At 45.6% G+C, this 23,947-nt stretch overlaps 1 protein-coding gene across 2 annotated transcripts in view; it reads left to right on the forward strand.

Annotated features, from left to right (window-relative positions):
- Window positions 1-23,947, forward strand: part of MVB12B (multivesicular body subunit 12B) — a 141,754-nt gene that overhangs the window by 85,675 nt on the left and 32,132 nt on the right. The gene's annotated exons all lie outside the window — the stretch shown is intronic.

The raw sequence follows: 23,947 nt of genomic DNA on the forward strand, positions 1-23,947 counted from the left end.
TGAGCGATAGGCAGCTCTCGCCTGAGGTAGAGATCCTTTTTCAGAGGGTGGTTTCTTATGCCTGACTTGTTTTACAGCACTGACGATCTCGTGATCCACTGGTGAGGCAACATCCATAATTTTGAATGAGTGAGAAAAGCTTGCCTGGTTGCCCTCGAGCATCGCTTCTGGTGACACACTTAGAAGCACTTAATAGCTTGCTACCTAGAGGCAGTAAACACACCCATCTTTCTGTCCCATTGCCTCCTGTGTTTTCCTTAAATACACCCTGTGCCAACAAAACGCCAGGGTCATTCCTGTCAGAAGGCCCCCTGGCTCACAGATTATATAGTTGTCACTCATCCTTCTGCCAAAGGTGGTTGTACCTTTTTAGGCCCAAGATGGGCAGCTTCTTTGGCCATAAGCCTCTTGGCTATTTATGCTTCTTGTGAAACGATGGTCCTCTGATTGGTTTTCTAATTCTAAGAAAGTCCACTCATCTTTGGTTGTAACATCCTGTTTAGTGCCCGGTTCTCTGCTGGAGTTCAGAGTCCCTTCGGGGGGGGGGGGGGGGGTAAGATGCTGAAGCCCCTTCTCTGGTGTGTGCCTAATACCCAGCCCAGGACCTGACCCACAGGAGGCACTCGGGGATGTTTGTGTTCCATTGAGTTTTGAGACCCACCCTTTTGTATCCACCTTTTCCAGCTGTGTGACTTTGGATAGTTTATATAACATTTCCGTTCATACTGTCTTCTGTGATTTTGAGGGTTGGTGATAATGGATGTGAAGTACCTAATACTGAGTGGGCCCCCCGTAGTGATCCCTGGAATGACCATCATAAATACTGCGCTTCCAGCAAAGTGCTTCCTGTTAGTCTAGGAGGCAGTGGTCTCATTGACTCTACAGTTTGACACCCCCCCCACCTCATCTGAAAATGCAGTTGGGGGAGGGGCCCCACTGGCTGGTCCACTAAGGCAGAGGCAGGAGGGAACTCAGCTGGAGGGACCCTGCGCAGTTCAGGGGACCCTTTGGTGTAGTATAAAGCAAACCCTCCCTACTAGTTCAGAGGTCAGTAGCTGCCTGAGACATCAGCGTGCCGCTGGATAGGACAGGTTCCAAGGGCACTTCCCAGCATGTGAGCCAGCGTCCCCTGTTCCCCTGCCCCCCAGTCGGCTCTGACTGGGGAAGGATCTGTCTGTGCTCGGCCACCTAAATGGTTTTCCTTCCTTCTCTTTTGCCTTTTGGGTTGTGGCTCTTTCTTTCCTGTCCCTCGCATCCCAGGACCCTTTAGCAAAAAAAAAGAAAGAAAAAAAAGAAAAGAAAGGAAAGAGAGAGAGAAAAGAAAGAAAAGAAAGAAAGGGCCCCTATCCTACCAGCTGGGGGCCAGGCTGGGTTTAAGGGAACATGAAAGTCACATCATGAAGTTCCTGCTCCGCAGCTACTGCCAGGCCAGGGGTCCCCAGGCGCGGCGGCTGGCGCGGCGGCCAGGGGACAAACGGTGCGTTCACGGTTTCCTTTCTCGGGGCCTAAGAGTAAATGAAACGACTTTCTTAAATGTCCCTGTCTTATGGGAGGAGTCGGGCTATCTCTCCATGCTGAGGGATGGCTCCTTTCTTCAGGCTACATTTTTTAAAAAGATATTGTACCTTTTATTTGGATGTAATGAGAACAGACATTTTAATCAGAGGTTAGTCATTTATTTTTGCAAACTATTGTTTTGATTCATCATTTTTGCAGATAATTAAATGCTTCAGTTGGCACATTGTGTCTACTTATTAAAACAGGTAATTTTGAAAAAAAGAGATGCTGTTTTTTGGATCACTGCACAAGAATTGTTTTTATCTTCATCTTTGAGCGTAGTTTCTGGTTGTTTTGCCAGAAAGCTTTCTTGTATGCCAGCATTTCATGTCCTCTCTGGTTGGGGGTGGGGGTGGGTTGCCCTTGGATGATTGGGGTATTAGCTACTGCACCCTCTGAAACGGGAGACGAAGAGTAAACTCTGTGCTGTTACCTTTCAGACTCTGGTTTTAATTGGATTTGGGAGAGAGCCTACGAGTTATGAGTTACGAACTTCACAGAGCCACAGTTCTTATGCTAAAAACAGATTAATTGTAGCCCTGAAAGTGGGTGGAGTTTAAAAGTCAATTACTGCTTGTCCTATTATAATTTACACACCTAGGATCGGAAAAAGTCTGTCACTTAGTGTAAAAATGAAAAGGTTACGTGTACTGGTTGGAATATACCTGTGACTTTCCATTTGTAAATGCTTTGGCTACATGTGTTTGTATGTGTGCAACTTGTAGCTGCAGAGCTCTACTGTAACTCCATCTGGGAGCAGGATCCCTTATGAGAAGTAACCTTTAAGGTTTAGTTCTTTAAATCCATAATGGCTCAGAATACAGCCCTTTGTCTGGCAGTTTAATCCACTTGTAGGCACTGCGGCCAGCCCCTGCAGAGCCCAGGGACCACTCCACTCCCGGGTCATGAACCTGTAAAGAAATGGCCCTTCAGGGGTCAATTTTTTAAAAACAAATTGCTTACGAGATTTGCTTTCTTTGATTTTTCCATGTTTGTGTCCTGAATCAGTTAATTTACTCATTAAAAGGATTTATTTTAGGTGGACCAATTAAAACTATGGAAGCTAATTTTTTGCTGAGCACTGCAGACCTCTGAAAACACAATTTATAACATGGCTTCTGCCCTTTTCCACTGAGAGCTGTCTGATCGAGCTGCAAACCCTGGTGCTGGTGGAAGCCAAGGACTGCAGTTCTTTGTCCTACCCTCCGGGCTCAGCCTCAGCGCGGGTAGGTTTCTCCCAGCCTCCATTGTTTTAAGGTGAATAGGCAAGTCTGAGAAGCCCAGCCCAGCCCAGCCCAGCCCAGCCCAGGAGTGGCACGCCGTATTTGTTTGCTTGCATAAACCCCATAGTTTAATTTTTTTAATAGGAAGCTGCTGTGTAGTTTGGATATTTAAACAGTTATTAACCGAATGACAATTAACAGATTGCATAGACAGATTTTCTTTTGAAAACCTCTGAAATTGAGTACAGTTTGCAAAACTATCACGGCATAGTAATGACAATGAATTTTGATTTCCCGGAACTGATATTAGACTCCTTATTAAACTATGTGCATCTGCTTTTAATTTACTCCAAATAATTGGAAAATGCAATGAAGCTTTCCAATTAAAGCACGGCTTTATGCTGTTTAATAATACCCCCATAATATTATAGCTTATGAAGTGACAGGTGAGTTGGTGTATGAATAAAACATAAAGGCAGCAATAAGGGACAGAAAACCGGAGACAGTTGTGGGGATTTTAAATGCTGGATGTAATTTGCATATATTAATCTCTTCTTTTCAGCCTTATCAGGCGTTCTTCAGTATTTGAAGTTAAAATAGCGTTGACAGGCGGGAGTACGCTTAGTTTTTTCAAGGATTTATTACTTGTATAATTTCTGATCTTTAATAAGCAGATATGACTGATCCTCATAGTTCTATAGAAATCGGTTAATTGTTCCAGATGGCGTGTACTGATTATGCAAAATTACTTTTCACACCATTTTTTTTGTGATGGAGTTTGGAGTAAAATTAAATTTTTTATAGCCTTCTTATCATGCTGTTTTACAGTGGTTTTTCTACAGAAGTTGAATTTAATCTACTATATTACATTGACCAGCACAGTTACTCTAATGTAGCATTTTGTGATTTGACAAAGAATAATAGGACACATTGCTCATTGCTCATTACTGTGTTCCTAATAAAAGGAGCTCCTGTGTATGGAACGTAGCTGTTATTTAGAAGAATGCCTCATTCATGCAGTTAAAAATGTGAAATTGTGCTATGAAGTAGTTCCTTCTGGGGAGAGACTATCTGGGAGAAGCAAACAGAGATAGGCTTGTTGCTGCCGATTTTACATGCAGAAGGAGGGTCTTCTTTTAATGACCAGAGTGTTGAAATTGTGCTACTTTCTTCTTCTTTGAAGGGGGAAAAAAAACTAGCTAATCTCATTCTATTAAGAGAGGTGTCACTGGTTGAGTCGTCTTGATTTACATAATCCCAGAAGTCTTTCATAATTGAATAGCATTTATAAAAGGTGGTTACACTTTGGTGTAAAGTATCAAAAAAAAAAAAGTCTAAAAAGCTTCAATGATAATTCGTCTCTAACATTTTCCAAAGTGTTGCTGTTTGCAAAGCCCATTGTGCTGATACCAGATCCAAGTCCAGGTTGTGGGTGTTACCATGTGACATCGATTGAGGCTTGTCCTTGTCCAGGTTCTCAGATAACACTTTCTCGGCAGCCTGGCCGGTAGTGGGTTGTGGACAACTCAGCAGTTTCACCCCAAAATGGGATTGTGGGCTGTTACCTTGATGCAGGGGAGATGCAGTTTCCAGAGGGATGGAGTGGCTGTTTTTTTTGTTGTTGTTGCATCAGAAATCCTGGCTGGGTGTGTAGTGTTTTAAATATAACAGATAACTATAAAGAAAAATGTGGCTGTGTATATAATCTGAAGTTTGACCTGTTTTCTAAAAAGACCATTGTACATCAAGTCTTATCAGGATTTTTATAGACCTGGGAAATGTATTTCTATTTTAAATAGATCAGATTCCCATGTGCAGAAAGACTCGGATCTTTCTGTGGCTAAACTCCTTGCTTCAAGTAGCTCAGTCCTGCCGAGCCCCTTCCCACCCACGTTTGTGGCCCTGAAGGCCTTCCTTGTTTGAACACGCTGGAGGCGGATTTGGGTCTGCTTAAAAGGTTCAATTCCCGTAGCCCTGGGGGAATCAAACTTTTTTTTCTTTTTAATATCCTTCCACCAGCAGCACTGATTGCTCTTCATAGAGGGTCCCTGGGGTGGAAGCAGGGCTTCATTGCAGCCTCCGCAGCCAGCTACAAGGAAACAGACCAACAGGTCACAGACCCTGGAGCCAAGAGGACTGCTGTCTGTCTGTGTCTGCTGGGGGATGGGGGCATGGGGTGCAGGTTCAGTGAGATGCCCAGATGTGACCACCACTGGTATCATGTGGATTGTACTGTGTATTGGTCTTTGGAGTATTTTTGGTTAAGTTCTGTTTTCTGTCTAGTCCAGTCGTGAAGGAGGTTTAGTAGTAGGGTCAGTATGCTTGGCTGCCTGTAGCACCGGAGCAACGACTTACAGGAAACGTTTCACACACCCTTGTTTGTAAACTCAGCATGTATTTTTGGAAATGGGAATTCAACATGAAGTGGAAATTCTCTGAAAAAGAGTACGAGTAAATCAGACATGATTGAGAATGTTTGTTCTGATGCAGCAATAATTTGGTGGCGGTGCTCTCATCAGTATAGCTTAAGACCACATTAAGTGGACAGACTTGATCTGGATTCTCTCATTTTAATCTTCAAAATGCTATCTAATGTCTCATTAAGACTTGCATATAATGTATCTTAAGTACAGCCATTAAATATAGTTTAGGGAGATTTATGTTCAGATATTGCTTAAAGATGTTTTAATAGGCCCATTTACTCCGATGATATTAATGAGCTCTTAATACAGACTAAGCTTCTAAAACTAGTGCTAAAGACTCCAGCCTGAACACAACAACTTGGGATCAGCGCCTGGTTTGGATGGGAGCCTCTAGGGTAGCTTTGCTGACCCCTAGGGTCAGTGCCAGCCCCTCTGATGATCCCTGACTTTGGGAAAGGGGCCACTTCTGACTCGGCCCAGCTGCTGACCCCATAAGATTACAGTTTTCTGCAAGACTGAGTACAGTCCTTTTTCTTGTCCCAAACCGTGCACAGGACATGTGCTAATTTGGCCAAATTATACATCTCCAAGATCATTTGAGTGGCATTGAGCTCTTGGCGGTGGCGCTGGGGCCTGGGAGGGTTAGAGAAGGCTGTTGCCAGGCATCTCGAGGCAGCATCTTTCCAGGAAGGTGTGCCCAGTCTTCCCTGTCGTGCGAACAGCTTCTATCTGCCACATGTGAACTGTAAAAGGTCACATGGGTGTGTTTTCATTTTTCAGGCATTTGTAGTGACTGAAATATACATAATAAGGTGGCCCTGCTAATTCAAAATTGGGAAGGAGAAAGCCAGCCCAGCAGGAATCTCTGTACGCCCTGCGCTCAGGCACGGTTGTTCCCCAGGCTCAACTTTTAAGCATGTGGCAAAAGATCTCCATGTCCGTATTTCCTTCTCTTTCAGAGAAATATTGAAAAGCAGATTTTTTTTTTTTTGTTTCAATTATTTTAAGGGAGACGGGGAGAAAAAGAACCTATGAGTTCAGAGACTTTTCTAATCACTAAATTGGTTTGTTATAAAAAGATAATAGCAAATTTCTTCTTTTCATAATTGGACATCTCTTCCCCGTGGGCTCGTGCAGGCTCAGCCCGTGCATGCACAATAAGTTGTGCTTTTGAAAAGCCATAACTGGCTAATAACAGCTACAGTGTCATCAGAGAGTAATGGTGTGCTGATTAGCATAATTAATGACAAATGGTGGTGCAGAATTGGTGGATTGGTTTAGCGGATGATGAATGCGGCCGGCCTGGGCTGGGGCCTGCCAACTAGGCCTCGCTGGCTGTCAGCCCTTCTGTTCTCGCGGAGGCAGCCCTCATTAGTCACGATGGGAGGTGCCAGTTTGTATTCTGTTTGGAGCACAGAAAACTTAATAATCCAAGCGAACGTGGCTTTCCCTTTTTCCTCTGTATTTACTCACAAAAATCTCTTCTCGAGCATTCCCACTGTGGCTGAACCATGGAGACACAGCTATTTCAAGGTGCTCCCATGGTGTTCGAAGGGGAAACAAAGGTGCTAGAATAGAGACACGCGTATGTATTGCCATGCTCTCCTCTGACCAGAGACAAATGACTCCCCTTAGGAAGACTTCTGCCTAGTGAACTGTTTATCTGAGTATTTATAAGGGAAAAGAGATGAACTCGGTAAGCTATACATTCTGTCCAGAATTAAGACTAGCACATTTATCTTTGACTTGATTAATCAGACCTAATTTGCATTCTCAAATGAGACTGATAAAAATGGATTTACCCTCTAACCTTTAGAGGGGAGAGAGTATTTCTCTGCAAGATTTCTGGGGCTATCTTTCCTTAACTGATAAGAAGCAGCTCCTTTATCAATAAGGATGAAAATCCTTAATTTGCATTAGTGAATGAGACTAATTATTATATAGTTAATTAGCATCTGGAAATGAGGATTATCTTAATTACAAAGCATAATTTCCCTAATAGCTACAAAACTGTAAGTTTGATCCGTGTGGAAATTGGTAACTATTATTATGTAATTAGTGATAACATTAATAGTACAGAGTATTTAGACATAATTTGCATATGCAAATGTAATTTACCTGAGCCAAACAAGTGGATCATTAATGACTGGAGCATGACAGAGCTGAGTGAAAGTTCTAGATAGCTGAATGGTACCCTTTTTATGCCAAGCACCTAAATCATTAAGCAGTAGAGGAGGTAAGATCTTTTATATTCAGGTGGTCAGAGTGGGTTTTGTTTTAAGAATGAATGGCTGTAGGATTAAGTAATAAAGCTAACTGCTTAGGGAGATAGCTGGCCACACAGTCATCTGCTTGACTTTGGTTTCCCATTGCTTCCCAGTATCCCTTGAGTCTTAGATGTGCTTTCCCCACACATTTTAATGTCTCTGAATAGTGGATCTGTCTTACAACTGAAGTGTACTTTTAAAGCAGTAACACACCCACGTGAGCACAGCAAATTATGAAATTGTTGGTGCAGCTTACAGCTCTTGGGGGGAAATCCAGAGCTTTCTGAACTTTACCCATATGGCCCCAGAGTCTCCCCCCTTTGGAGCTGCTCCATCATCTACATCTTGTCTGATCACCATCTGCCCTTCCCTCAGGCTCCAGCAGTGTTCCCCCAAACAGGGGCGTGTGCTCGTGAGGGAGCGTGCACTACCAGAGGATAGCCTTGTTTGAATAAGCTTCAAATAGATATGTTAATTGGTCTTTGTGGGGTTCTGCTGCAGTGACACATGATCCCCCAAATTGCAGGCTGACACCACCACTATTCTGTATGTCATTCAAGTTCCAAGTTGGTGACTGCACATTGGTGGGGTCCTGCTTCATGTGTCTTCTCGTCTGGGATGCAAGCTGTTCTTAGAGCAGAGGGAAAGTGCAGGAGACAAGGAAGACTCTGGTCAGACGCGACAAGGCACCCAGCCGAGCCAACATCAGTGCACAGGGGTGTGTCCCTTTCCCAGAGGCCTTGACCTTCCCATGGCAGTCACACTCTCACAGGGATGTGCGAGCACATACTCAGGAATGGTAATTTTGAGTTTTAAAAAATGAGTCTTCAGTTGTAAATAAAAGTATAGTCAACAATTACACTGGGAGAAAAAAAAGAACAGTGAACCTGGGTGGAGACACTGCACCCTGAAGTATGGGAAACATTGGCCTCTAGTGTCTGTAGCTTATCTTCAAGCCATCAGGAGCCTGACTTCTCCTGGGATAGTTAGGTGTCAGCTCAGGGCTTTTCATGGGTGTTCCCGTTTGATGGAAACAGCACTGCCCTTGGGGATTTAAGGCTCATTTTAACCACCTCCAAATTTAACAAAGTCTCGTCCTTTCTCTGGAATTCAGTTTTCCCAACTGCACAGTGAAGCTCTCGGACCCGGTGGCCCTTCTTGCCGCTCTGCCCTCCTGCCACCCCTTCTGAGTACCTGCTGAGAGCCTGGCACCTTGTGGGGCTGGAGCAGGTGCTCCAGAAAGTTCTGCGCCAGGGCTGCTGGGTCTCAGCGGTTCCTATAAGAACCTTTTTTAAAAAAAATTTGCTAGACAGAACAGTACATTGATATATTTTTCTTTATCAAAAACAGACACAAACTTGTGAGTTATAAAAGTAACATGTTCATTGTAGAAAAGTTGGAAAATACATCAGAGTGTAGGGAAGAAAATAAAATCACTCATAATCCTATTACCCAGAGGAACAATCATTTCAGGTAATCCTTTCAACTTTTTCTATACCATATATATTCATATATAAAAGTATATTTCTACCTATTTGTCCATTCTGGTTTTTTTGTTTGATTTACTGAGGTATAATATACATACAATCAAATTCACGCCTTTAATGTGTATAGTTCAATGAATTTTGACTAATGATAAATTACATGAGAAATCTCACGTACCCACCACCAGAAGTAAGATACGGAATTTTTCCAACACCCCCAAGATTCCCCTCCTTCCCGTGTCCAGTCATTTCCCAGCCCTGCCCCGTCCCTGGCGGCCAGTCGTGTTCTGTGTTCCGCGAGTGGAATCGCGGTTTGCAGCTTGTATGTGCCTCAGCACAGTGGTTTTGAGCTTCGTCCATGCCGTTCCCGTGGGTAGCTTGCTCCTTTGTGTCCCTGAGACTGTCCATTCTGTTCTGAGACCCGGTCATGCTGCTTTCTCCTCATCAAGTCTTCCCCTGGGCGCAGGTTGGGCAGGGGGTCCAGTGGTTGTATAACCTTCCTCATGGACACAATGTGCTTGACCTAAACAATCCTCTGTGACTGGATACTTATGTCGTCTTCACTTCTAAAAGTAATAAATTGGTGAACATTCCTTTAGATAAATCTGTGTTCCTTTGGGTATGTGTGCATTTTTAAGCATTTTCATATATTACAATAAATCGACCACCAGAATGGTTGAACCCATTTACGCTTCCACATGTGCAAAAGGGGTTGTCCCCTGTAGCCTCGCTAACTCACTGTTATTTTGTAAAATCGTATCCATTGGAAAGATGATGTGGCATCTTATTGTTGGTTTCCATCTCCTTGCTGCCGGCGACGGGCCCACCGCCCTGTCCATCGGCCACTTGCACGCGCCTTGCCTGCTCGCACCCTTGCTGCTGCTCTGTTGACGTCTGGCTTTTTTATTGAGCTGTAGCAGCTCATTATGGAAAGGCTCTGTTTTTGTTCTCATGTTACTACTGTTTTTTTCCAGTTTGTAGTTTGACCTTTAATTTTGCATTTCTTTATGTTTTGTGCCTTTGCCATCACATTGTAGAAAGGCCTCCTCTGTCTCATGGTCTGTTCTGTTCTGGAACCTTACTTTTCCTTTTTTTTAAACATTTAAATCTAAAATTCATCTGTCATTTGTTTTTTGCACCCTTTCCGACTTATTTGCTCGCAATTTGTTTTGATGTATGACATAAGGATCTATGTTTTTTCCAAATTAGAAAAATATAATTTTCTAATGTTTTTCTTTAAAATTTTTATTTTTGGGGTAAAAATTTCCAAATTATTTATCATTGTCCCAGGACCACTTACTAAATCATCTTTCATTTGAAAACAATCTTATTAACTGCCTAATGTCTACTGTGATGTTCTGTGGCATATGTCCTGTTACATTGAATCAATTCATATTCTAGTGGGAGGATTACTTTTAATTTTTACATCCTGTTTTATTATTCTTTGTAGTTGTTTTTCAAAGTGTTTCTGGTAATTCTGGTTCAATTTTTTACCCAGTTGAAATTTAGAATCTCTCTAAATTCTAAGGAAAATACTTTCAAGATGTTGATTGATTGAAGTTATAACTTAATTTGGGGAGAATGGTCATCTTTAAAATACTTTATCTTTCTTTCTAGAAATTTATTCAAATGTCCCTCTGTGTCATTCAGTAAAGTATTACAGTTCATGTCATTTCTAAGTTTAAATATTTTTTCCGTTTTCTTTGCCCATTTTGTTTTAACTGGAAATTGTTTTTACATATATCTATATCTATATCTACATATAGATATAGATATATATACACACATATATATATAGATATATATATAGATATATATATAGATATATATACACACACACACACACACGCACGTGCGCGCGCACACACACACACACACACAATGGATTTTGAATATTCATTTTGTAAGTGGCCACCTCTCTGTAAGCTTATTTCCAGTAGCTTCCAACCGATTTATTTGGGTTTCCTCAGTAGACAACAATATCATCTGCAGATGCAGTTCTATCTCTTTGACAACATAGTGTCTCATTTTTTTTCCTTGCTTTAGATTATTGGCCAGAACATCTGAAGCAGCCATGGTAGTGGCAGTAGCTTTCATTCTTTCCTACCTGGTTCCCGACTTCAGTGGGGATGTTTCCAGTGTTTGCAGTCAAATCTGAGATAGGCTGGTAATTTAGAATCAAGAATTTGATCATGCTAAAGAAATGATTCTCCTATTCCTATTTCCTGGGAATTATTTAAAAATTAAATGTAGGCACTAATTTTATTTCATTTTATTTTATTTTATGTATTCATTTTCCTGTTTTCCATCACCATGTATCCCCTCTCCGCCCTCTCCCAACTCCACCCACTCCCGCCCCCTGCGGCCACCGCACTGTTGTCCATATCCATGAGTTCTCTCTTCTTCTAATTTCATACAAAAATAACTTCAGAATCTGTCCATACAATATTGTATTCTTTCTCATTTAACTTATTAATATGAATATTTTATTTGATAATTTAGCATTTAGAAATTGTTATATTTATGAAATAAATCCTACTTTATTATAGTACATAATTCTTGAAATATAGTACTAGATTTGAGCCACTGTTAAGTTAGGCTTCTGGTATTTTATATACATGAAACTGGGCTTACTGCTTATCGAGATATTTTTGAGTGATCTAAGAATAAGAGTTTTTCTTTCAAATATAAGAATATTTCTAAAGTATTGTAATTTCTATTCCTTTGTGGGGGGAGAAAATGAAAAAAAAAATTTTCTATGAAAGCTAAATGGACCTGAAAGCACTTGGAGCTAGGGGTATTTCAGGGGGAGGGACAATAACTTCAATTTCTTTCACAATGATTGGGGTTTTTTTCACGCTTTCTGCTTTTTCTTGATTCAGTTTTGTTATTTGTATTTTTCTTTTAAAGAAAAGTCAGCCCTTTCATTTAAATTTTAAACTTTAGTTGTATAAAATTGTGCCTAAGAGTTTTTAATTTTAAAATCAGTATTCCTGTGGTCAAATATATCCCCAGTGTTATTTTTTCTCCGTTTTTCTTGGTTACCCTTGCTAAAGATTTGTTTTATTTATCTTTTCAAACAACCAGTTTTTTCTCTGTATAAAGGCATTAGACTTTTGCTTTACATTTCCTTATTTAATTGTATCTTTAGTTCTTTTTTTCTAATTTGGCTTTGCTTATTTTGTTTTTTATATTTTCTTGGGTTGAATGGTCACCTCATTTGTTTTCAGTTCTTTTTGTTTTTGAAAGAAGTATTTAAAGCTATATATATTTTTGTGTATTTTGATGGTATTCTGATATGTAGTACTCACATTTATAAATATGTAGTAATTTTAGTTTTGATTGCCCCTCTCTGACTCAAGTGTTAGAAAATACTTTTTCTGAGTGGTTGAGATTTTGTTTAACCTTTTCTTATTAATTTCTAATTTTATTGCATGATGGTTAGAAAATGTAACCTGTATAATTTTTTTTAATGTATTTAGACTTTCTTTGTCATCTACTATATGATCTGTTTTAGTCAACGTTCCATTGACACTGGAAAATGTCGTCTTTCTGTAAGGTATAATGTTTGAGACACACACACACACACACACACTCTTTGATCAAGCTGGATTGATGGATATATGCATATCCATATCCACATATACATTCATTCATCCTACTTGGCCAAAGAATGGTAGCTTTTATTGTTTTGTAAATTTCTTCTTACGTCATCATTTTTGAGCATCAGTTTCGTTTGTTTCAATGTAGTGTCAGGCAGGCCACAAAGGTTTATGACTGTATTTTACTCTTTATCAAAGTAAAACTCCCCCTTTTGTCCATTATGTGGCTTTGGCCGGAAGTCCTGTAATGTTCTTGTCCCGCGTGGGCTCCCAGGCACTTGGCTGGGCCGCACGGCCCACGCTGTGAGCTCTGCTGCTTCTCCCTCTGCTCTGGCCAAGTTAGGCTTCCCTTCAGACCTTTGCTTGGGTTCTCCTCCCACCCAGAGCGCCGTCCTGTTCCCGGTCCACATCCTCAGCAGCCTCCAGCTTGCCCTCCAGCCCCACTCTTCTGGAAGCCATCTGTGGGGGCTTCTGTTCTCTGGTTCCTCCGTTAGCACCTCCAGCCCTGTGTACCTGGACACAGGCACACACCTCTCGAGCTCCCTGCAGCAGCACTGTCCCCTCCTTGCGGACAGAAGCTCTGCTTTCAGAGCCCCCAGCTCCAGCACATGGGACCGAACCAGCCCTGCAGTCTTTCCTTAGCACACTGTTATCTTGTCATTACAGGGACTGACTGCTGCTGCTACTAGACTATTCCGTTCTTAGAGTTCATCCTGAAACACCAGCTAATTCATTTTTTAAAAATTACTTCAAGAGCCTTATTCCAAAGCTTTGACCATTGGAAGTACTATTTGAAAGTGTTCCCACATTCTTGGTGACACTCCAGGGACATGCACAAGACCACCAAGCAGCATGGCCTCGAGAGGAGCAGGGGCTTTGGAGACACCCCCCCCCCCCCCACTCCCGCCTTCCAGGCTGGGCATGACCCAGTATCTTGCAGATGCTCTTCTTGTTTAGGCTCATTTTCCTCCTGCCTATGGCAGGGCCCCTTGCACCTCTCACTCAAGGGGCTCTGAGAATTCATCAGGGACAGTCACCTATTCAAACAGGTACTGAGGAACTGCTGTGTGCCTAGCCCAGGAAACATAGTAACATTCACTGCTCAGGGCAGAGAGCCTGGTTGCAGAGGGTGGGTGCCTGGAGAGCGAGGAGTCCCCCATACACCAGCTGGATGTGACCCAGCACCATAAAAATTCACATACAAACTGTGGAAATCAGATGTGCTCTCCAGTTTGCTGAGCTGGGTAACTGGAGAAGGCTCATGGCCGCAGGCACATAGCACAGATTTCCCAGAGTGGTCATGGCGGGTGGGGCTGGCCACCGAGATCCACAGCCCTTTCCCAGGCTGTCTGTCTGATAGACAGGCCTGGCCTCCCTGGTTTCCTGTCATTAATGTGGCTTCAGATGAGAGTGAATATGCCCACAGCACCTCCTCGCTAAGGCTCATTTCCAGAAGAAGGCAGACACTCATTCTTTATGGTTAAAAGTAAGGACAGCCTGTAATTTGGGCAAATTTAACCACTTCCTGCTTTTTCTGCTCAGGGACCTGGGGATAGTTCAGAAACCGGAAGGCTGGCCAGGGCCCAGGATGCCCTGAGTCCCCCGGGCAGCTGTGCTCAGGCTGGGGTGACTGTCCTGTCATTACCTGCAGTGCAAAGGACTGGCTTCTGTCCCTTTGACCAGCCTGGCCACAAAGAAGCAGGTGACACCTGTGTCTGTTTGGTTTTGAGAATAGCAGTTAATATTTATCGAGTGAAGTCACTTTCGTGTAGGAACTTATTTAATCCTCAACACCACCCTGGGAAGCATGTGGAATTATAAATGAGGACCTGAGGTTCAGAGTGGTTCAGTGAGTTTCCCAAGGTCACACAGTAAATCATGACAGTGCCCCTGGGTGCCTCCATTGTGCCTCCCACAGAATTCTGTCATCGCCTTTCACACTCTTCTCCTAGTTTTAAGTTTCTTCCACATTTCCTAGACTCTACACCAGCAGGGAGGCCAGTGGGAGATGCGCGCTGCTGGTTCCCGCACTGTGTAGAGCAGAGACCCCCCGGCCTCCCTGGGACGGAAGGCCTGGCTCCCAGGGAGGTGGTGGACAAATTCCATTTCCTCTCATTAGGCAGCTTAACTGATGGCCAGCTGAGCTTGCAGATCTGTCCGGGGCCTGGTGGACCTTCCGCAGGCTCCCAGAGCAGCCTGGGAAGCCAGCCCCATCACAGTGGCACAGATGGTAAACCCAAACGACAAAGTAAACTCCAATATGTCTTGGAGACATTGTCAGCCTGCAGCTTATTTGTCATGTCACCACAGTCTCCTGATTCAGGGACACCCTCCCTCCCGGTGCTGCTCCCTCCCCTGGGTGAGGATTATTTACAGGAAACTGCTGATTGTAGGGCTGGGGGGAGGGCACAGAGACAGAGGGTTTCCAGAACATGCTTTGGTCATTTTCTACCATATTTCAGAAGCGAAGACTAATAATAGTAACAAGCACATGGCATTTGTAGAGTGCCAGCCCCTGTTCTGAGCACTTCACCCAAACCTTCTATTCTACTCTCATCACATCCCCAAGAGGTGTAGGTATCAGGCCCAGCTTACAGGTGCAGAAATGAAAGTCCAGAGAGCTTAGTTGACTTACCCACGGTCACACAGGCAGGCTGGTCCAGCATCTGCCTTTAACCTCCGCACTCTTGTGTCCAGCATATGGTTGAGGCTGAAAGGGCACTTGTCTCTTGCTCAGGGCTGGCACCCGAGCAGGAGAAATGGCACCCGGGATCAAGACCACTAGGGCAGCCCAGGGACATCCTGTAGGCCTCGTGGGTGAAGACCAGCTGCTCCCCTCAGCCTGAAATGGGGAGCACTAAGGTAGGGGTGTCTCAACCTCCTGGCCTTCTCCCGCTGGTGACAAGGCCCCATGGTGACAGGCTGGGGCACTGCTGGGCAGAATTGCCAGTGTCTACTCTGGGGTGTGGCCTAGCTCCTCACAGGTAACATCTTTGCATCTTTGGAAGGGCAGGGGTTAGAAGAGGAACAAGTGGGTTGGGAAGCTGAGTGTTCCCCCCTCCTCTGCCTTTCACCCCAAAACTGATGGGGAGCCAGGCCCTTGACCATCCGGGTCTTGGTTTCCTTAACTGTAGAAACAGAAATGGAGGCAGGGAAAGCTTCCTCGAAGAATACAGTGAGGATTCAATGAGGTGAGGCTTGCAAAGTGGCCTGGCCCGTGGGAGGTGCTCCCACCACAGAGTTGGCTACAGGAACAGCAAGGAGGGGACTCACTTAAAGGGACCACTCCTCCGCACACGTCCTGTGGAGGAGGGGACGCGGTGAGCACTGTTGAGGGGGTGATCCTAAGAGCCAGCTGCACACGCCACCAGTCTTTTAGTGCTCCAAGGAGGAGCCTGGAGCCCAGACCATAGCAAGGCTCTGAGAGAAGTGGGTTCAATCAGGCCTGTACCCCTTGCCCCATGGGCAGTAGTTCAAACATTTTGGGGGCAGGAAGCAGAGAAAGCAGCAAGGGGCCCCAGGGAGCTCCGAGGTAGGACAGATCTCGTCCCCTGCCTCCCAGAGGTAGGAAGAGAGGACACTAGAGGGCCTGGCCTGGGCGCCCAAGACACGTGTCCTTTGAAAGGATGTATTTATCTTTCTGATTTAGCTTTAAAGATGCGCAGGAACTCACAGCCTGTGGCCAGAGGTAAGCAATGAAAAGCCAGGTGGCATATAAAGAGCAGATTAGGTGAGTCTGCGATTGATCCCGAGCTGTTTGCTGAGTCCCTGGGTAAATTCCATGCAGGTTGGCTGATTGAGGACACCTGGAATGCTATGGGTTTGGCAGTTATGAAAGTCACACTGTTTTATGCCTCAGCCCCTCTTGCTTGTTATGGGGAACTTGTATGGAAAACCCCCTATTTCCACTGGCCCCATGTGTGAGTGGGAGTCGGGGGTCAACCGTCAAAGCCTCTTCAGGCAAGTGTCCAGCAGAGGCGCCACCTTTTTCTCTGGTAGATGAACAAAGGAAAGATGTTACCAAGTGCCCTGGAGGGTCCCCCTTTCTTGTGTGCACGCATGCAGGCTCGCACACTGTGTGGCCACACACACATGCAGGCTCACAAAATGGACACACAACCAGGGCCCCCAAGTAGAACATTCATTGTAAAAAATGAAGCCAGCACAGTTCCTGGTATTCAGGCCCAGGCCTTGGAGCCTGTTATTTGTTAAACTCTGAGCCCTGCTCCTTGCTGGTCACTCTGCTTGGTTCTGGGCCATAAAAGGCAAAGAAGACAGGCCCTGCCCTTGGCATGGGAGTGCTTTCCCTCCAGGGCATCTCTTCCGGCCAGCACTCTGCTGCGTGTGTGGGCCCCGTGGGCCCTGGGAGCTGGCCTGGGAGCCAGGGAAGCGTGTTCCCTGTCAGAGCACAGTCTGTCTGGTGGTTTGGGGACATCCGGCCTCCACAGGGCCTCCAGGTTGTTTGGCTGTACTGGAAATTGGTTATGCTCTGAATATTGCTGAAAATAAGCAGGCTGCTCACTGTTCAGCCTCCCTGTGCTGGGTTAATAAGTGGAAAGTGTTTCAACTAGTGGAGGAAAGAGAGTTGTCCAAGCCCAGTTCCCCACGCCTTTGCTCTCTGACGAGTATGTTTGCGTGTGGGGCGCAGGGCGGGGGTGAATAGGGTTTGGGCGAGCTTTTTGGCTAAAGTAATCGGAATAGTAATTGAAATATCTTCAGGAGAAGGGAAGTTCAAGGGTAATTGCTAACTGGTGCCAAAAATAAAAAACCTGTGAAACGCTTAGCAACTTCACAGACCTTTCTTTTCCAGCCATTTCTGCACATTGCAGGATGGTTCTTTCTCTGGGACAAGTGACCACTAATATTGGAGGGTGGGGGGTACTGTAAGACAATGTGGTTTCATTTTACATGCCCTGGAATCAATTCCCAGGTGTACCCCTAAGACAAGTCACTCCCTTCTTTGAGCTTCAGGAGAGTCTCTGTCAGGTGGGGACTGTGGAAATAGGGGGAGTGCCTGTCAGCCATGAGATACATGAAGATGATAAATCCCGTTTCCTCAGCTCAGTGGGTTGTTATTGAGCATCTATTTTTGCCTGTTCTGGTATCATAGACACAAACCCCATGAAAGTGCCACCTCCCTATGAACCCTTTTTAGAGTAGCTGGTCCTCGGCATCCCTGGCCAGTCAGAGGCTCAGACTGCAGGCCAGGTGCATGAGCAGGGTGGGGGGACACGCAGCAGCGTGGAGGTGGGCTGGGCGGCGAGCGCAGGAGTGGGACTTGAGCCCCCAGAGGTGCGGTGGCAGAGTTGCCTTGTACCCCTGTTCCATTCTCAAGTTTGGAGTTCTATTTTCAACCTTGAGGAAACAGTGACTGTTTCCTCTCTGCCCATTCAGACTTTGAAAGACCCCCATTCCCAGCAGCACTAGGCTTGGGTCCCACGGTGCTTTATGGAAGAGGCGGTCTGTCACACAGGCTTGGCCCTGCTCAGCTACAAGACTGATGCAGTTTCTTTCTTGTTGCTGTGCCATCTAGTCACACATCACACAGTGCACCCATCACATGCGCACACGCACACACACTCACTCGGCTCCCCTTCTCTCTGAATCATCATCATGAACCCGGTTGCCATCCAGGTTCATCAGACCCTGACAGGGCAGAGGATCCCGCAAGAGAAAATGAATGTCTCATGTTCCATTAGGAAAATCTAAGAAAGAGACAAACATTCAGTCTGTCCCTCCGAGTGGGTGCCACTTAGCACCCATTAACACCTTCCTTTGGTCCCTTCAGCAGTTTGAAACCATCTCTCTCTACTGGAAATAGCCTTCCTGCTTTAATTTTCAAACTTCAAAGATTACTTTCGAAATAAAGTTTTTCCAGTGAAATTCCAAAGGTTTTACACATGTGTGAGGAGTTTGGCTGTTAAACTGTGTTTGCTCTGCCCCTTGGTCCCCTCAACTACAAAGGTTCCGCGACCGCCTGCACTTTGTTCTCTTAAATATACACCAGTTCCCTTACGCTGCGCAGCACGTTGCCGTGGCCTCTTCCTCCACCCTCGGTCTGACTATGGTTCCGTGAAAGCCTAGTGGGGCAGAGTAGATTTTTTATTGCTGGAAGAAATGTTCCTGTTTGGGCACTTTCACAACTCCGCAGCTGCTCCCTGGACCCCAGTCTCTAACTGAGAGAGCCCCAGTGGCCTGGGACTGGAGGCTGGACTGGTGGCCCTGGTCAGAGCCAAAGGAATTTTTTTTTTTAATTTTCTTTTTCAATTGCAGTTTGCATTCACCACTTTTTTGTGTTAGTTTCAGGTGTACCAAAGGAATTTAAGAGTAAGGATAAGTTTGAGTGGCTGGGGGTGTTGGCGTGGTTGATTTCCACCCTACATGTCATCAGCCCTACAAACACCCAGCTGAGTAATTGGGGTGCGGGTGGAATTTTGAGCCTCTGCTGCTCCATGTTACTGCTGTGCTCTCGTGAGTGATTTTAGAACAATAAACTTTGATAAGCCATCTTGAAAATCTCTTCCCAATACGGTAATTAGGCCATAAATGTTTTCATAGGATAATTCCCCAAGATTGTCCCAAAGGTCCAAATTTTAAAACGGCTCTTTAGCACATAATTTCTCCCACAAAAATGTGGTAACGTAAAAGTGAAACATTTTGATGAACCTGTAGAAACTAATGATTCTATAAATAAAAATCGACGTCATTTATAAGTTATTTAAATAAATTTTGTCACTAAAATGAATTCTTCCGTATATTACATCACTGTTAATAATTTTAACTGTATGTTTGTTTATGTAAAAAAGAACTGGGCCAAGACCCAGGGCTTCTCTAATCAGGCTGTCGGCTCTCTTGGCTGAGGTTCCCAGTGTTGCGCCTCCGGGTCCCCACCTCAGGATGTTCCAGATGTTGGCACAAGCCTGGCTGAGTAGTAAAAGGCAGAGCCAGAGGGAAAAGGATCCATCGTTCTTAGGCCACCTCAACTCAGAGGCTTCCTTTTCTCCCGGGAAATGAGTTTTGCAAAGGCACATCTTCTAACAGAGGCTGATTTCATCTATGTTGAACCCTAGTCTTTGTCTTCACCGTTCCCTTCGCCAGCTCCCAAAGCTGTCTGTGCCTGATTTCTCCAGCAGCGGTGGGGGCTCACAGAGCCCCTCTTAACATCACTTATAAAAATAGGGAAGAAGGCCTCTTAAAATTTTCAAACCACCTTTACTCTTGGAGGTGTTCCCAGGGCTCCCTGCTTCTCCTGAACCCTAGAGGATCCTCTTCTTCCTGTTTCCAGCCTCACACCACTGGTGTAACCAGCTCTTCTCGGGGCGGGGAGGGGGGGCAGCTTTCACGCCCTGGCCACGCCAGCCTGGCAAATCCCCGCTCTCGATCCTGCACCGTGGCTGGGGGGCTCATTCCGCGCAGAGCAGCGCCCAGCTGCGCCCGGCTGCATTCCACTCTGTAATTGATCCCAGACTCCTTCCACCCCCCCCCTCCACAGCTATACCTTCATTTTCTTAGGCCTTTGTGACTCCCTCTTCCCTCCTGGCACCAGCAGTTGGCTCTTTGGTGGGGTCAGTTTGTTAAAGAAACAACCACTTTGAAAAACTTCCTGCTTTTGTAGGGGGAAAGTGGGGAGTAGCCCATTTGGGCTGAAATTCAGGTTGTGTCTGTCTGTTAGGCTTACTGGCCAGCCACCCCACTCTCAGCATCCCAGTTTCACAGATGACAAAATGACAAATTATCTCATGTCATAACCTTGAGGATTTCCACCAAAAATGGACACTGCAAATGTTATATTCTCAAGTACCAAAGAAGATGCTGTTTTAGGCCTAAGGACACAGCTCCCTGTACTTGCTGCCTCCTCTGCATGGCACCTCCTCAGACAACCCTCAGGCAGACTTAACTTCCCTTCTCATCAGCAGAGGGAAGGAGAGGCCTGGAGCAGCACCCCAAGCCCTACCTGGCCATTCAGATGTTGCAGGCAGGACGTTTGAAGCCACCTTGTGTATTTACAACCTCAGGTGAAAATGAAGTCACGACTTGGCACTTGTCCAACCTGGATGGAATCAAGCTGAGAGCCCCTATCACCAGGCTGGCCCCCTGGCCACCAAAGCTAAACAATAAAAACAAGCCCAAAGAGGTGCGCTCTCAGGGCGTGCCTGTCAAAGACGATTTGGAAAATATTTTGCAGTAAAGACCGAGTTGCCCGCTAATGACCCTTGTCCTCCGAGAACCCAGACCAGCAGCCCTGAACATTGTCTCACCCAGAGACAGCCTTGGACTTTGGGTTCTGGGGTCATCCCTTCCAGGCCTCCACTCCGACGGTTTTTCCACTGACTCAATAAATGATTACACAGCAGTCGGGAGTCCTGTATTCAACACCTGGTTCTGTTAGTGGCCCACCGGGTCGCGTTGAGCAAGCCAGTAAGCCTCCGAGCCCACTGTTGTCACTTTGAAACGGGAACAGGGTCAGCCCCATGGGCACAGGGTAGAAAGGACAAAGGAGATGGCGGGTGTTCAGCCACGTGGGAAAGTTACGAGGCACCACAGGTGCTCGCAACGTGGTTCTTGTAACATTGGTCTCTGAGTTAAATCTCTCATTTCTAAGCAGCTGCACGCAGGCCTATGTGCAGGATGTGTTTCCCCTGAAAGATGTGGGTTTTTGTCATGAGATTTTAAAAAATTTATGTACTACTCCCTGGAGCGTTAAGGAAAGTATTTTTAAGAAGGGGCCTTGAGTCTCACAAGGATCCCCTATGCTAATTCTGGCCTGCTGTGCATTGCTCCTCGTTGCTGTTGCCCTGAAAGCCTCATGGAGAAACCACTCATTGTGTCTTTTTAAGCTGTTAGCTATAGGTCAGAGTTTGTTTTCAGTGGGCTGGCTTCGTGAGAGGCATTGCCCTGGTTGAGAAGTTGTGTCCCCCACAATTTGGGTTATGTGCCTGCACTTTCCATGTGGGGCTCCCATTGAAAACCACTTTTTTTTCCTGCCTATGGCATCCGCAGTCTCTTGTCCCTCGGTCTCAGCTGTCCTGGAGAGTACCTGCCTGTCTCTTTGAGGGTCCCCACAACATTCTCCCAAATGGATCTGCGATACACCCCACAGCCTCTAGACTTGGCACAGTTCCACTTGCTGAGGTTCTGCCCGCCATGCGGGGACCAGCATGCACTGTGTGAGGCAGGCCCTAAGCGGAGGATGCTGGAGCTCCAGCTTCACTGCCACTTGCTGGAGATGTCCCTGTGAAAGTCATGGGCAGTCGGGCCCAGTGTCTCCACCTGAAAAAGGAAGGCAGTCCACCAAACAGGCCACCAAACTTGAGGCTGGGACCTCCCCGTGTCCTTCGACTTGTTTATCCTCAGAATTCTAACACCCTGTGTCTGCTCGCGTCAGATGTGTTTTCAACTGTGCCAATGTAGGCCCCGAGTGTTCTTTGCTGCGCGTGACGGAGGCAGCTGCCTGTGCCCCATTTCTTTCCAAACCCTCTTCCGCAGGAGAGAGGAGTCGGAGGGATGTGGAGCCAGGCAGCTAATGTCGGCCAGACGGGCGGGCACCCCCCTGGTGTCCAGGGCAGTGGAGGGGTGGAGGACCAGGTTCCGGGGAGCTCTCTGGTAGAGCCCTAGGAAGGAGTTGGGCTTCCTGGGTTTGACTTTTCTTCCGCTTCCTGTGGCCCTGTGTTCCTGGGCAGGTTGCTTAACTGCTCTTTGCCTGAGCACCCTCTGTAAAGTGGGGGTGATGATGGTGACAGCGACGATTCGTACCTCCCTCCCTGCCTCCCTCCCTCATGGGATTATCCTGTTGACACACAGAAAACACCTCGTGGGGTGTGGGGCAAGTCCCTGTTGCTCCAGGTCCCTGGACTGAGCGTCCGGGTGGGTGGTGGAGCAATGCTCTGGGGCCAGGAAAGCAGAAACAGGAAGCGTGTGGGAAGAGAAACCCACCCTTCTCTCTCCGGAGAGGGGGAGAGGGCGGGCACAGGCCTTCCTGCCTTTCCCATTGTCCCGAGGAGGCTCCCGCGCTTCCGCCTGCAGGCTGGCGCTGTGGCTCCTCAGGGATCCCCGTCTATTGTCTTTGAGCGACACTGCTGGGGAGGGGTTTACTTAGATTCCCAGGTTTGTAATTAAAACAATTGAGAAACAATTTTCACTATATAAAAAGAGTAGCTGAGCAGGAAGTCTCTCTAAGCAGCTGTTGCGCTGTGAGCCGTGGAGAAATATTATTTTGTCACCAGCCCAGCACAGTTATCTCACAGCTTAAAAGAAACTAAGGGAACATCTTTTCTACTAACCCAGCAATTTTTAGCACCTAATATCATTTCACATTTAAAGGTGACAGCAATATCTTTAACGTTTTTCTATTGGATTAATAACGTATAATGTTCAAAGCAATAAAGCGAAATGTTTTCGTGAGGGTGCTTTATATCACTAGTGGAAAATTCAAGTTTAAAAAAAAAAAAAAAAAGACCACACACACAAAGTAATAGACGTCGTCAAGAGCCATAAACTCAAAAGGGAGCCAGGGCGTGGAGGTGGATTTGGAGCCCGCGGGTGTGCAAGGCTGGGCCCCCAGGAGGGGGCTGCGCACTTGCGGCAGTGAGCTCGCGGGGCCCTCGCCCACTCCCCCAGCCATTCATCTCCACCCAGCAGTGGAATATGACAATGTTAGCATTTTTCATTTCCCTGACGTTACCATTAATAAAGCAATGATCCAAAAGGGGCTTTGCTGAGTCTGTTCTTTATGCTCCCATCACTCACGACTAGATAATTTCACACAGGATCGTTTTAAAATTAAATGACGATAAAAACGCTCTGCTGTTCTGTGTTCACCAGTTCATAGGAGTCTATCAAGTCATTAATGTGTCATGACAGACTGCTCGATGGATACAAGAGTAATTAATTATTTGAATAAATAACAAGTTGAACTTGGGGCTTTGAACCACAATGACACACGCATCCCATTAAGGGCATCTCGGAGCCTTGTCAGGGCACTGGTATGGAGAGTTAAAATGCAGGCCAGGGTGCTGGAAATGATGGAAAACAATTTCATAAACACGGGGTGATATTTTACAGGGAGAAAGCCAAAGTGTCACATTTCCGCGCCCCTACGGAGCTCTGTGTTAAAAGTTCCCCAGCAGCGGCCATTTCAGGATACACTTGATCAGTGATGATCTCGGCACAATTATACAGATTTTCATAATCACCATTAATCTCTGCATGTTTTTCAAGATAATTACAGCAATTATTACTTAGATTTCTCTTTTATATGCCCATTGTGGAGAGGAACAAGTGCTTATTATACTGGATAGTTCAAAGAACCCTGGATTAAAATTCTTTGTCATCTCTGTGCTCGTTATTTCAACTCGTGTTGCCTCTGAAAGTTCATCAGCGCTAGAAATTAGA

The sequence above is a fragment of the Miniopterus natalensis genome, chromosome 12 (genome assembly GCF_054644295.1).
Source record: "Miniopterus natalensis isolate mMinNat1 chromosome 12, mMinNat1.hap1, whole genome shotgun sequence".
In the NCBI taxonomy this organism is placed as follows: domain Eukaryota; kingdom Metazoa; phylum Chordata; class Mammalia; order Chiroptera; family Miniopteridae; genus Miniopterus; species Miniopterus natalensis.